At 44.1% G+C, this 14,397-nt stretch overlaps 1 protein-coding gene across 1 annotated transcript in view; it reads right to left on the bottom strand.

The window, feature by feature from the left end:
- SNX25 (sorting nexin 25) overlaps window positions 1–14,397 on the bottom strand; it is an 830,371-nt gene that overhangs the window by 755,805 nt on the left and 60,169 nt on the right. The gene's annotated exons all lie outside the window — the stretch shown is intronic.

Below are 14,397 nucleotides of genomic sequence, written 5' to 3'. Positions count from 1 at the left end.
CTATGTGATGCCTGCTAGGCCATGTATTCAGGACTGTGCAGAAGATGTTGTTATCTTGCTAACATACCATTTTTTCCAGATTTCCTTCTCATGAGAACCCTAGCTTGGTATTTGATTTCTATGGTCTTACCCACAGATTGTTTGTAAATTCCACCATGAAGAGGGAACATTTAGGACTGTGGAATGACAAGTTTAACATTTGTTTCAATCTTGTGTGAAAATGTACAAATGGGAAGTGCTCTCACGACAAACCTGGGAAAGCATGTGGCTGTTTCAAGCTGGAGTCACATGAACGTCAGGTAGACTGTTGCACTGACAAATCAATTTGCCCTATGAACTTTAATATACCATTTCTGAGCTGGTCTTTGGACAGAAGAGAATTCCTGGAGTTCCAAGAAGAATCCTTTAGCCCTTTATCCTGTCACTGCTTGCTGAACAGCTTGGACTCTGAGAGGTATTGCCTTCTCTACCCTTGCCCCTTTAAAAAGCCTTGCTGAGGTTTAGACATTTTTCACATGACCCCAAGAGGAAGACTCCTGATAGAGCTTCTAAATGCTGACACATTCCCTTTTAACTTACCTGTTCGGCACTCTAGTTAGTTACCTGATGTCCAAGATTTCTTTTTCCCAAATTCTTTTTGTGCTTTTATGTTTTGCTCATGTGTGTTCTGCCCAGCACCTGTTAATCCCTGATTGGTTAATTCATAGGGTTTACCCTTGCCCAGAGATCTGTACTCCATTTATTTAAATTGCCTTAATACTTATTAAAATGGAACAGTGCTTGTTTTGTGTACACCACAAGCTTTTATTGATGTTTTGCATGATTTTTGTAGTGTCTAGTTCTCTTAATTTTAGTTTGCCTTAACCTGTTTCGTCACCTTGGTCAACCCTTGGTGATACTGAATCTTTGTAACTTTGTCTTGAGAATTGCCTATGTGGCTTTGAGCTCATGTATGTAATAAAACCCCTTAACAGGATTTCTGACTGGAGTTTTCCTTCTATGGCTACATGGCTTATACGGTGTAAATTAATTGATTTGTATTGACATTTTTGTATGGTTCTACCACATCCTTATGCTGGTTCCAAAGATCCACTGACCTTGTTGGGCATTGATTCCTGCAAAGGATTAAAAAACTTCAGCAATAGACATCTCAAGGTTAGACACTGGTGCTGAATCAACAGGTCAAAGAGGGGACCCACCAGGAAACTAACCAGGTTCGGGAAGATGTCTGTGGCTTTGGATAATGATAGACATGCTTTCCTGCTGCTACATGAATTAATGAACACTTGGCCGTGAAGACTTAGACAGTGTACCAGGAGAAATGGGGGAAGAGAACTTGTATAGGCCTGGAAGATGATCAATTGGAGAAAATATGGACATAGGCTAACATTTTGACACATTTGGAGGTTAGAGGAGGGAGAGAAACACTGGTCAAGATTCTGTATTCACAGTATTTTCTCTCTAAGAAGGCCTCAAAGATCTGATATTGCTGGACTTCTCAGCTGCCTTAAACACAGTTGACCATTCCACGCTTGTATGCGTCCTCAAATTGCGAATGGGGTTCACTGGCAATGTCCTTCACTGATTGCCCTCCTACCTCTGACACCAGTTTATTCCATATTCCATATTCCATATTGCCTCCGGTCATCATCAACCTTTACATGGAGCCACTTGGTGCTCTACTCACAGATAACAGCACCAAGATTTGCCAATATGACAATGACACACAAGTCTACTCGAACTTGCCCTCTGCTTTGGACATCCAATGCCTCAAACACTGCTTGCACATCATCCAGACCTGGAAGTTCAGCACCTACCTGAAGCTCAATCCAACCAAGACAGAATTCCTATTATTTCCTAAGACCAACAAATAAGATACTGTACAAACGCAGCTAAATGACACAAACCTTGACGGTTTTAAACATAAACTCTCACCGAATGACAAATCACTTGGATTCACCCTGGACACTGACTTCTTCCTCAACAAACACATGGCCAAAAAAACAAAGACAGCCTAGTATCAGCTCTCTCTTCTAAAGAAATTCAAACCTTTTCTTTCAGAAAGCAACTTCAGAATGTCTGTACAAGTCCTTCTGCTCTCCCATCTGGATTTTGGTAAATGCCATAATCCATGGCCTCTCGGACTCCACACTGGCACTCCTTAGGGGTATCATACATGCCTCACCACATCTCATCCATTAGCTTACCTTTATGAGGACTGGAGATAAGCCTTGCTCTTGATCACAGATAAAGAGGCAGGTGGGTCAGATATCACAGACCAGTGCCTGGTGACTCGAATTCTCAAATGCAGCATCCTACTCCTCAGAGTTTGGTGGTCCACACTTCTACCAGGAAAGTGAATCTCAATAAATTCCCCATGACATCTTCAGACAGGGTGGCAAAAAAAGATTGAGGCATTCAGGAAGTAAATGTTCTCTTCACCTAGTTTGGCATTGAAGTTAGTCACTATGGTCCTTGCTAGTAGGCCATTATATGCATGCCCTCCTGGACGTGGCCAGCAAAATCTAACATCCAGTGCTGTAAACGTTCATGGCCTCGCTGGCTCAAACTATTCAAGACTGCCAGGATACAGTGAAATATGTAATATGGGCTTGCCTGGGCAGTATAGATTTCTCAAAATGACCAGTCCGCACTGCTGTGGTGCTCCGATGCCATGTATGGATGCCATCCGCAGGCTTCTCGGAGAAATGCAAGCATTCCTCTTGGATATGCCCTTTAAAAGTTCCCGTCTATTTGGACTGTTTCTGCCCTCCAAAGTTTGAAGGTAAGCAGGGCCACAATGCTTTCATTTGGCCTTTCCGCCCCTGCTAGACAATTCCTTCATAGTTTTCAACCCTTCTAAAGTGGGCAATGCCAGGCTGCACCACCACCACATCACCCGAGGTCTTTCTTTGTAGGGAATGGCAATCAAGTAGACATCTTGCAAGTCACCAGGGACAACATGGTCAGTAAAGCAGTGAAAACACCACATAAAAGGACACCACACCTGGTTAGAAAAATAGAGCTTAATTTCATGAGTAAAACAAATTCAATGAGGAGAAGTCGGATATGAATTTTTCAACAACAGAATACCGTACAGTGCTTAAAAGCACAAAGCGCCAACCGGGATTTCTGATCATACTAACAAGGTAAATCCAAAACTTCAGGTCAACCACAATGGAGCCCGGGTCAGATACAGTCCCAGGTAAGTCACACTGAACTTTTACCTTCTCAGAATTGAGCCAATACTCCCATTCGTAGGGTAGCTGTTCGCCGGGAGCAAGGAAAGCAGCAATGGAGGTGGTCTGCAGGTGGAAAGAGTCAGCCAGGCGGCACGAACGGGCAGACTGGAGCCTCGTGGTCACGAGCGGCAATGCTTGCTATGCAAAGAGACAAACTTGCAGTAGCTCGTGCTGATTCTTCGGGCGAGTGGCATGGTTCCGGTGTGAGAAGGCCTGGTTGGATAGAGTCCAAAAATTGGATTTCAGGAGCCACAAAAGCACTTTTAATGGCCCAGGACTGGAGGGGCGCCTCTTGGGGGTTATGGGATGGTTAAAAACAGACCCAGGAGCTGTAGCAGGAGTGTTGGAAGTCTTTAGTGTTCCTGAGACTTAAAAAAACAGGAGGCAGGCCAGCAAGCTCTTGGAGTCACTTTGGTTCTGGGATGGAGAAATACAGGTCCAGTCCTTCTCATTCCCAGACAGGAGGTCAGCTCAGCAAAGTAGAAGTCCAGCAGAGTAGCAGCTCAGTAGAGTGAAAGTCCTGGTAGCAGCACAACAGTCCATCCTCCTGGCAGAGTATCCACAGGTCCAGAAGAGCACTGAGTTGGTACTGTCAGCGGTTCAGTACTTATACTCAATTGTGCCTCTGAAATTGGGGTGACTTCAAAGAAGGGCTTTGAAGTGCACAGAGGTCCTTCCTTCCTGCCCTGGCTCCAGACTCACTACTGGGGGTTACACAGTTATTTGTGTGGGGCAGGACACTGTCTATTCAAGTGTGTCAGCTCCTCCCTCCCATTCTGCTCAGGATGGCCCATCAGGATATTGATGGCCCAACAGTCAGAGCTAAGCTCTGTGTGTGTGTGTGTGTGTGTGGCTCCTGGAGGTAATGCATAAAGTCCAGCTGTCACCCAGCCCAGACATGCATTGGAGACAGACTGCAGGTACACAGGGCTAAGAGAAGGACAATACAAACTTTCTAAAAATGGCATTTTCAAAATTGTAACAATACATATGACTTTACCTTTAAAGATGATTTATTATTACAATTCCATAGGTACTAAACATGGCATATTTACTCTTTCTCAACAAGGAATGACAGCTTATTAGACGTAATAAGGAATCCCCGATGCTAACCTACTGAAGGGTTGGCCTCACAGTAGTGAAAAACAAATTTGAGAGTTTTCCATTACCAGGGCATGTAAAGCTTAAAAGTACACATCCTACTTTTTAAATACACTGAACCCTGACCTTGGGCAGTCTAGGGCCTACCTTAGGGGTAACATATGTAGTAAAATGTAAGGTTTAGGCCTGGCAATAGGGTTAAACTGCCAGGTTGACATGGCAGTTTAAAACCGCATCCACAGGCTCTGCAATGGGAGGCCTGAGACATGACTGAAGGGCTACTGAAGGTAGTGTCACAATCGGTGCTGCAGGCCCACTAGTAGCATTAAATATACATGCAGTGGGCACATGCAGTGCACTAGAAATTATAGGTAAATTAAATATGCCAGTTGAAGATAAGCCAATGTTACTATGTTTCAAGCAGAGAGCACATGCAATTTAGTACTGCTTAGCAGTGGTAACATGCTTAGAGTCCTGAAGCCAACAAAATTCGGTCAGAAAGAGGAAAGAGGAGAAGGAAGGCAAACGTTTGGAGTGAAGGCCATTTTCCAGCACAGTTAAGAAAAGAACAGGCTTGGTTCTGCAGGGGCAGAGGGTGTGTTGGTCAGATTCTTGTTCTATGTAACATTATAGAGCAGTGCATGGAGTGGCAGAGGCAACTAGACATCAACATCGATGTTCTTGAGAAAGCCTTTGACACTTACCACCGTGACACTCTTAAGCATATGCTGAGAACCTATAACCTACCACAACAGATAATGCTCCTCATCAAGAGCTTTTATAATAAGTTTAACTGCATGGTGGGACATATGGTGAGTATAACTTTGAAGTAAAGATCGGTGTGAGACAAGGATGCGCAATGTCAGTGTTGCTCTTCAACATTTTCAACTGGTGGGGAGACGCACAGCAGAAGACCAAGCCAGAGGCATCAGATGGGCCTTATTCTCTACACTGGAGTACCTTGACTGTGCGGATGACCTAGTCTTTTTCTCTCTCTCTCTCTCTCTCTCTCTCTCTCTCTCTCTCTCTCTCTCACACACACACACACACACACACACACACACACACACACACACACACACACACCTCCCCCCCCCCCGCATAAAGAGAGGTCTTGCGTCAACATCTAAGCACAGCAAGTGGGTCTAAAGAGCAATAGGAAGAAATCAGAAGTCATGCCATTCAAAATCCAAAACTCTTAATCAATGTGGATGGCGAGGATCTAGCATGACTGGAGAGTTCACCTACCTAAGCAGTAATATCAGACATGATGGAGGGGCAGGCAGTGACATCAAGAGTAGGTTGAACAAGGCCAAGAATGCCTTCGGGATGCTGAACAATGTGCGGAGGTCATCTCAGCACAGCACCAGCACCAAGCAGAGGCTTTACCAGAGCTGCGTTCTGCCCACATTTTTGTATGGATCAGAAACTTGGGAGATTACGAAGAGCGACATCACAAAACTGTGAGACTTCCACACCAGTAGCCTGGAAAGAATGTTGCACTTTTTCTGGTCGCACACCATCTCCAACCAGGTACTGTTCACTAGTCGCAAGCAAGAGGGCATGGACACCATCATTATGAGAAAATAATGGAAATTTGGACAGGACACACCATCAGAAGAAAACAAGACCCCATTACAAGAACAGCTCTCCACACAACCCTAGCAGAATAACAGAAGAGAGGCAGGCCAAAGAACACCTGGAGGTGAACTGCAGAAACAAAAATGAAGACCCTGACTCACAGCAGGGGTACTGTACAGAAGTGGAGGTCCTTTGCAGCTGCCCTACATGCCAGTCGGCTTAACAGGCAGTATGTAAGTAATAAATACATGGTAAAAGTGACAAATGTTGGCAGAGTCGCTGAGGAAAGGGCACATTCACACATATATTATGGTTATACCCTTTTCGAACACATGCAGTGAAAGCGGTCATACTTTGGCACTAGGAGCCACAACTAGTAGTAGCTGCAAAAGTTATGGTGCTAACTGGGGATGGAGGAACTGATAGGCATGGTTTGTAATGAGGACAACTGGAGCCCAACTCTAGAGGCCAGGCCTTGGGCCCAATATCCTCTATGAATGATCCAAGGCCGTGCAGTGTCACTTGGACAGCCAAGAGTGGTTGCAGCCAAATACTTTACCCACAGTCCCCAGCGTAGTTTGAGCAACCATGTGGATGTTGAGCGAAGGGCATGGCCACAGGCCAAATGTTGTGCACAGCATGGATTAGGCATCCATGCCGGGTTGGGTCAGGTGCCTAACTCCTGTGTACTGTGACAGGCTGTGTGCAGCTAGGATTTAAAAATGAGCCTTAGAAAACACAATACATTTGACTAAAAAAACACAGTTAAAAGTAAGTAATGTTTGATGCCGAAATGCGCAAAAACTTCAAAATTCAGTTATGTTTTGAAGCATAACATAACTCACGGTCAACTGCCATGAACAAAACACTTATTTGGCAATGGGACAGATACAAAATAAAAAAAAACAGTTAACTCAATAACAGCATCTATTTATTTATTTTAGAGATGATATTTCAGTTTTTTATGTAAACGTTTACCAGTCAACTGAACTACACAGGTCAAAGATTTTCCTTGACCAAACTTAGATATTTTTTTTTCTCCAGCTTAATGATATCGTACCATATTAACCTAGTCAAGAATAGATAATCCTAAAAAGGATCAATGTATAAACTCAGCTTGGGTCAATATTATTACTTTATTCTTACTATCATCATACTTCACCAGCTGGGGGCAAAATATCTTGCTCAATTTAAATAGATCTCTTAACTACAACTTTAATAATCATGTCATGTTATGTGTCATTCTAAATCTTTTACAGTCCTGAATGTTTTGCAACAGGCTGCTTACTGTGCCTGCCTTTCTTTATGATATATTTTGAACCTATATAAAAGGACATTCTGCAGTTTCCTTGTCAGCACACTAATTCTTCACCTGACAGTTCTATGGAATAATCAGGATAGACAGGGAGCATCTCCTTTACCTCAATGCTACTAAAAGCTAGAGTCCCAGATTTATACCAGGGCACTACTTACCTTTGAATCCACCTCTCATCCAGTAGCACTCGGAGTGAGAGGGTGATGATCCATCAAAAGACAAATGTGTTAGAAACCTGAGACCTCTCTCAGGACAAGCCTGAAAGAGACCATGGGTAACTCTAAATTTAAGAGCTGCTCATGTGTTACCTGTATGCAGGAATATTTAGTGTTAGTTGCCAATACTGGGGGTGGATCCTGGCTTACACCCCTTGATCAAATCCAGACTCCTATTCTTCACTTTCTTTGCCTCTGTCTTCTGGCAAAACATTATTTTAGCTGTCCGGTAATTCCAAAGATGACCTCACAGGATACTTCAGCAACGCTAGCACTAGGACATGCTTCATAAATATGCAGAGATGTTGCGGTGCTCTGTTTAGTACTTTAGTGATTTGAATGTATTGTTAGTTTGAATTATCACTTTAAAATGTTTAAAGATGGTTACTTAACCCAACATTTTGGACAGGACGTCTTTACTCACAGTTTCACAAGCTGCTACAATGCAAATTAATCAATAATCAGTTACTCATTATCTAGTTTATTTGATGTCGCAGTGATCTGTGTTTAGAATTCTAACATATAGGTCGAGGGTGGTCGGTGGGTGCCAGTCCCACTGAGGCAGGGTAATCCTGGTTTGAGGAAGAGAAACCTCCTCTACAATGACCTTTGAAGGCCAATTTCCAGGGCCAAGAGGAGATGAGACACTTTCAATAGTGCCTACAGATCGCCTGAACAACTTGATAACACAACGCCCTTCAGAATGGGGAAAGACAGTGCACAGCCTCAGCAACAAAGTAAACGTGAAATTTGCTAGGAAGGAGAGTCAGGAGAGTAGAGACATACCAGAGCAGAACACTAGGAGTGGGATCTTAATAGAGAATATCTGTCACATCTGACAACAGATACTGCGGTGATCCACCAGGTTTATCAAGGATATTCCAAGGATATGCACTCAGCACCATAAACTCAACAAATAAGGGAGGTGGACATTGACACAGCACTCTTAAGACAAGATCTACACAATGTGGTGGAAAGAGTTACAGAGATTGAACAAAGGGTAATGGACTTGGAAGATACATCCTCAGAGACAATGGCCTCCCTTAAGTGTCTAACAATGGTCACCAGCTCACTCAAAGATACGGTAGAAGCAGCAGAAGGGTGCACAGAAAGGATCAACCTTCCAAAAATAGAATTCTAGAAGGGACAGAAAGTAATCAACCAGAAAGATTGCTGAAGGAGTGGCTGTGTACTCTGCTGAAGCCAGAAAATCTGTTCATGCTTTTTAACAAAAATGACACACAGGACGATAAAACTTAAAAACCACTGCCTGTGGGCCAGCGTGATCAATTATTTCCAGGTTCCTCAACTACAGGGACAAAGACGCTATCCTCAAAATGGCAGAGGACCATGAACAAGTTGCTTTAGAAGGCTTGAGGATCATGTTCTTTCCAGACAAAATGAAAACCGTAAAGCTCTATATCATAAAAGGGGCTCCTTTGAAGATATGAAAAAAAAATGATGGAAATGAACATCCAATACATGTTCTTCTTCCAAGTCCAGCTGAAAGTGATTTTCAACCAAAAACCATATTCTACCACACACTGGAGTAGATGTGGGAATGGGTGAGGAGGAAATGGCACCTCTCCATGACAGTGAAATCAACACGTCCACAAAGGTACATAAAGACCACTGAAACCACTTGAGATGTGACAAACCCAGGAGGCTTTAATTGTGTATCCCCTCATGGCAACAGACGGTGGGGGAGAAGAGACTCAGAGGTGTGGGAGAGCTGCATAGAAGAGTCTTGAAAGGAAGCAGATTAACTTTAATCAACTGAGACACTTTGAAGCAACAGCTTGAGACCCACAGGGTCTTGAGGACAATGAGGTTAAACAGTGAGATATACGCCACCTAGTATACGATGGTCGTGTTGACACCAGAAAGACACAATTTGTGATAGGGGAGGATACATACCTTTCCAGAGTTGGGGAAGAGTATACTTTTTAATCTGCACAAAGAAAAGTAGGGGGTGAATTTTGGTAAATGGTGTTAAATTGAAAAATAGATATTGCTCACATAAACAGTGCAGTGGGTCTCACACACACCTAGAGACATCTGCAGCGGGTGCTTTGGTGGGACAGCCTGGTGTGACCCTATTGATCAGCAGCAGACCCTGAGATGGAGGTACTAAGAATCCTCTCATGGAACGGGATGGCAAGTACATTAAAAGAACTGTAGTGGCTCAATATATCCGTAGACAGACACTGTACCTGATTTTGCTACAAAAAATCCAGGTAATGGGTGCCAACTCTAAATGCATTAATAGGGGCTCATATATGTCTTTAGCACATGCTGGCATTACAAGTGGCGCTAGGGGAACAGCTATTTTTGGTTGGGAAAACTATCCTATTCCTGATTACTAAGCAATTAGTGGAACCAGAAAGTTGTAAGAGGGGGTCCAGGGCATGTGGAGGTAGGCATTTGTTGTTGATCCTTAACATGTATGCCAAGCTTCATCAGAAGTTCTTGGATAGATTAGACCCTACACTTTTAGAAGCAGTCACCACAACACACATAGTGGGTGGCAACTTTCATGATGTTCTGGATAGAGAAATAGACAAGAGCATGTTAAATCCAGAGACTGCATGCATAACCACTGGCTTAGTGCAGTTTACCCACATTTTTAATCAGGAGAGTTAAGCACCCCTCAGATACGCAATTTTCATTTTTCTCAGGGGCCTTCAAAACATCCTTACACTTGGACTACATATTCATGCCAATAAAGGAGGCTACAGAATTGTGGAGGCGGAATGCTTAGTTATAGGTATTACTGATCATTCTCGTCATGAGATTGTAGTGAGAGGGAGAAAAGGAGGCAAAAGGGAACACACAGAGACCAGACGCTTGGTATCTGGAAGACAAAGACCCAGTCCAGGGACTTCAGGTTGACTTCATGTTGTACTTTACAGAAAACCTGAGATACTTGTGCTCACATACAATACTTTGGAAAACATACAAAGTTGTCATTAGAGACAGGGCACAAAATCTTATTGCACAAAGCAAGACATTTCGGGCAAAGAAGGTGGTAGCCCAGAAGGAAGCATTATACTTAGCTACAGGATCACAAAACACATTTGGTAACAAGAGACTATGAGGGATGAATATTGTAATTCTAACCAAAACGCGGACAAACAATATTGTTTAGAAAAGCAGAGGAGACTGTATGAAACAGGGGAAGAGACAGGCTTCGAAAGAGAAAGGAGAACTCCAGATGAGTAGGCCAATTCCAACAAGGAAATGGTGAAAGGTCTCAGGAGCATAGCTCAAGCATTTTTTAGGTATTCCAGGTGCGTTGTTGTAGAGAGTGACATGGAAAAGATAGTGCAAACTTGGAGGAGAAATTCTCTCCTGAAGAGTTCTCAGAAGACACCAGGGTCCAATGGATTCCCAGTAAAAATGTACAAGAAATGGTTTACCATACAGGAAGCCCATATCCTAAATATGATAATTAATAATGGTCAGGGGGAGTGTAGGAAAATGGAGTATTATGTGGTATGGTGACTAGTTCTCACCATTTAATACTCTCAAAATACCCCAGATATGGTCCTTGGTTTCACACTAGTAAATCCTTAGCTCAGTCCTGGTAGTGCATCAAAGAGCAGTCAGGCTTTACTTTGAGGAATATGTGTTAAGCATTTCAGAGTATTAACATGGATGATAAGTAACTGACACGACTCAAAAGAAATCTAACACCAATGTATAAATATAGAGCTTATTTTTATCTTTATTTAGATACCAAAGAGAACAAAACTGCATAAGTACAACCAAAGTTATGAATTTTAGAGGCAAAATTAAATCAGAGCAAAAATGACATTTAAACCTTGCACTGAAGTCAATAGAGAAAAAAACCTTGTAGCGAAACAGTCCTTAGAGAACAAGTTACTTGGAACCCTTGCAGGGTGAAAGTTGTGTAGTCCGGGGACAATTTCATGACAGTCAGTGCAGGTTTATTTGGCCCGTGGTGTCCGGGTGCAGAATAGTCATGGCTGTCCGTGGTGCTGAACAGGACTCGCACTGGTGCCGATTTTACTGCTTACACAACGGTGCTCGCAAAAGAATGCTAAATCTCTGCTGGGGCTAGATTAAAGATGTTGGATGCAGGCTGCACAATGTGCCCTGCAGTTGCAGCGTCAAGTATGGGGGTCAGTTACCAGACTGGCAAGCAACAAGCCTCGACAGCTGTAAAGGTACAGAAAAGATTTGGGATCTTCACAGGGTCCAGGGAGTGATGTAGCAACCTGAAACTTCAGGGCAGGCAAGACTCCAACGCCCAGTAGACACTGGACCACCTGGCTTTTGTTGATCCCTCGGCGAGCCTGGTGGCCGGGGAATCTTCAGATCCTAGGAGTGTTTTTATCTGCAGTTTGCAGGGGACTAGCGCCACTAATCCAAGGGAGACTAAGGGTGCTTCTGGCTTCTACAGGGATCCCTCTGGTCCGGAGTGTCGAGTTTCAGCCAAGGACGAGGGTCGTTCAAGCAGTTCCCAGTCTGTTGCCTCAGGGACAGAGTATCCTTCTTTTGCTATACGGCAGTGGGCAAAGTCTGGTTGTTGGTGACACAGGACTCCTCCTGGTCCTTCTTCGGGTTGGTTGATCAGATCTGAGGTTCTGGTGTCAGAGGTGTCCCTTAAATCCTGGTATTAGGGGCCATAGGGGTGTGGAGACTAGTGGCCTATGAGCAGCTAGTTCCTACAGCTAATCCACCCGAGGTGACTAAATCCGGTGGGATGGGTAACCTTTTGCTTCCCAGAACCCTCTATTCTGCCAATCCTATGATGGCAGAAATTAAAATTTAGAGCACAGTCTGGGCTGCTCACCCTAGAGATATGGTCAGTCTGCTGGGGGTGTGCACTGTCCTGCATATCTAATTTCCCACTTGACCACAAGCAAATGAGCATAGGGGCAGGGGGAGGGCTGTTTCCTCTGCTGGGAGACAGCACAGAGGGCGATCAGGGGTGGAAAAGCCTTGGAAACTCACTGCCCCAACAAGCAAATGTGCATGGGGAGGTCCGTTTCCTCTGCTGGGAGACAGCACAGATGGTGATCAGGGGTGGAGAAGCGTTGGAAACTCACCACCCCAATGGCTCTATTCACTAGCCCGGCTGCGGGACAGGAAATGTGACCTCCTTCCTGCCTCAGCCTTTGTCTCTGACTCCTGTGAGTATCCACACTACCTGGCAGGAGGTCAGAATCCTGTCTTGGCGGCAGCAGGTGCAGGACAAAGCATGGGCTGAAAGGTCAAAGGACAAAGAAGTTGGACAAATAGGTGTGCAACCTCCGGGGTGCCACCTGGGTGTATGCCAGCCGTCCCTCGACACCAGATTCATACTGAGGGTGAGAAAGCATGTTGTTTGACATCAAACTTGACATATTTAGGTGATACCATCATGGAGCTAGCAACCCGGGTTTGCCTGGGCTTAAGTCCCATGTTATCCAATGGGCAGGCCTGCAATTATAGTTTCCATTAATGAGAAAGACACCATAGAGGCATATAAGCTCGTGCCTACATGTCTGCACCTTAAATTTAATGCACCCTGCCTCCTGGGCTGCAGAGGTGGCCATTCTTAGGAGTGTCTGACTTATATGTAAGGCAGTGCATGGGTCATGGTGAGGGTGCACATTTGAGTGTTAACAGTTTGCATTGCTCTGGCAGTCTGCAATAGCAGACCTGCCATCATCAATTTGTGTGGGTCGCTTAGGGTGTCACAAGCTTCTGCTGCAGCCCTGAGGACCGCTTTACCATCTATGCCCCGGGTACCATTTACTAGGGGCTTAAAAGGGGATAAAGTCCTTGCCAATCAGGGATTTACCAGGTCGACAAATCCATTTTGAGAGGGAGCACGAGCACTGATTAGCAGGTTTCCAGTGCACTAACAGAGTCATACACATGAGCACTGGGGCAAAAAGTGGAGGGTGACCATCCATAAAGAGATACTTTTCTACAGGGAGCCCTTGCCCAGATCTGTATCATGTGATAACTGTACTAATACACAAAACAGGTAAGCCCATAAATGCCGGAGACTCTTGTAGGCCCTTTTCACTTTTCAACACTGAAGTGAAAATATTGGCCAAAATCCTGGTGATGCGTCTCATCAAAGTTATTAGCACCCTCGTGCACGGAGATCAAACAAGGTTTATGCTGGTAAGGGCCAGTACACTGAACTTTAGAAGGCTATCCAATTGCCTAGATGAAATGAGACACACACAAGATCCATTAGCCATAACGCCTCTTGAGGCCCAAAAAAGTGTTTGACTCTGTGTACTGGTCGTACCTGCTCTAGACTCTGAAAGTGTTTGGTCAACGGTGTCTGGGAATGTAAACGGTGTACTTTAAGACACGTTCACAATGGGGTGGCACCAGGCAGAGGTGTCTGCTTTCGCCACTGCTCTCCACCCTGTGCATAGAGCCTCTGGCACATCGGTTTTAGACTAAGGGCATGCACAACAAAATTCACTGACATCATGGGGAATCCAGAAAAGATTTCACTCTTTCCAAATGACATTGTGCTCTATCTTACAAACCCTCAAATGCCCATCCCGACAGCCTTGTCTATATTCTGGTCTTTTTGCAAATTATTTGGGGTACAGAATTAACTGGAGTAAATCAATATTATACTTTTAGGTATTGGTAAAAAAATATATATCTTTTGGCTTTATCCTAAAGGTCAAGGGTTGTCCAGGTAGGCTACAGCCACTGCTTTCGGTTATTCTCTCATAGATATAATGGCTGTACGTGTGTATTTCCATTTTGGATTTCTCCAGAGCCGTTGCTGGTTCATCTCCTGGATTAAACCTTCACTCATTTCCAATCTGTAGTTGGAATGCCCACAAGTACAGCCTAATGTCTTGGAGTCCAGTACTTCTGTTGTACAGTGAATTGTAATGCTATCCTAGGTGTGCCCCGTCATACAGATTTATAAATCCTCTCAAAGTAGGAATCT

The sequence above is a fragment of the Pleurodeles waltl genome, chromosome 1_2 (genome assembly GCF_031143425.1).
Source record: "Pleurodeles waltl isolate 20211129_DDA chromosome 1_2, aPleWal1.hap1.20221129, whole genome shotgun sequence".
Classification (NCBI taxonomy): Eukaryota; Metazoa; Chordata; class Amphibia; order Caudata; family Salamandridae; genus Pleurodeles; species Pleurodeles waltl.
The sequence above is the reverse complement of the archived record's forward strand: the minus strand, read 5'-3'. Positions and strand labels throughout refer to the sequence as shown.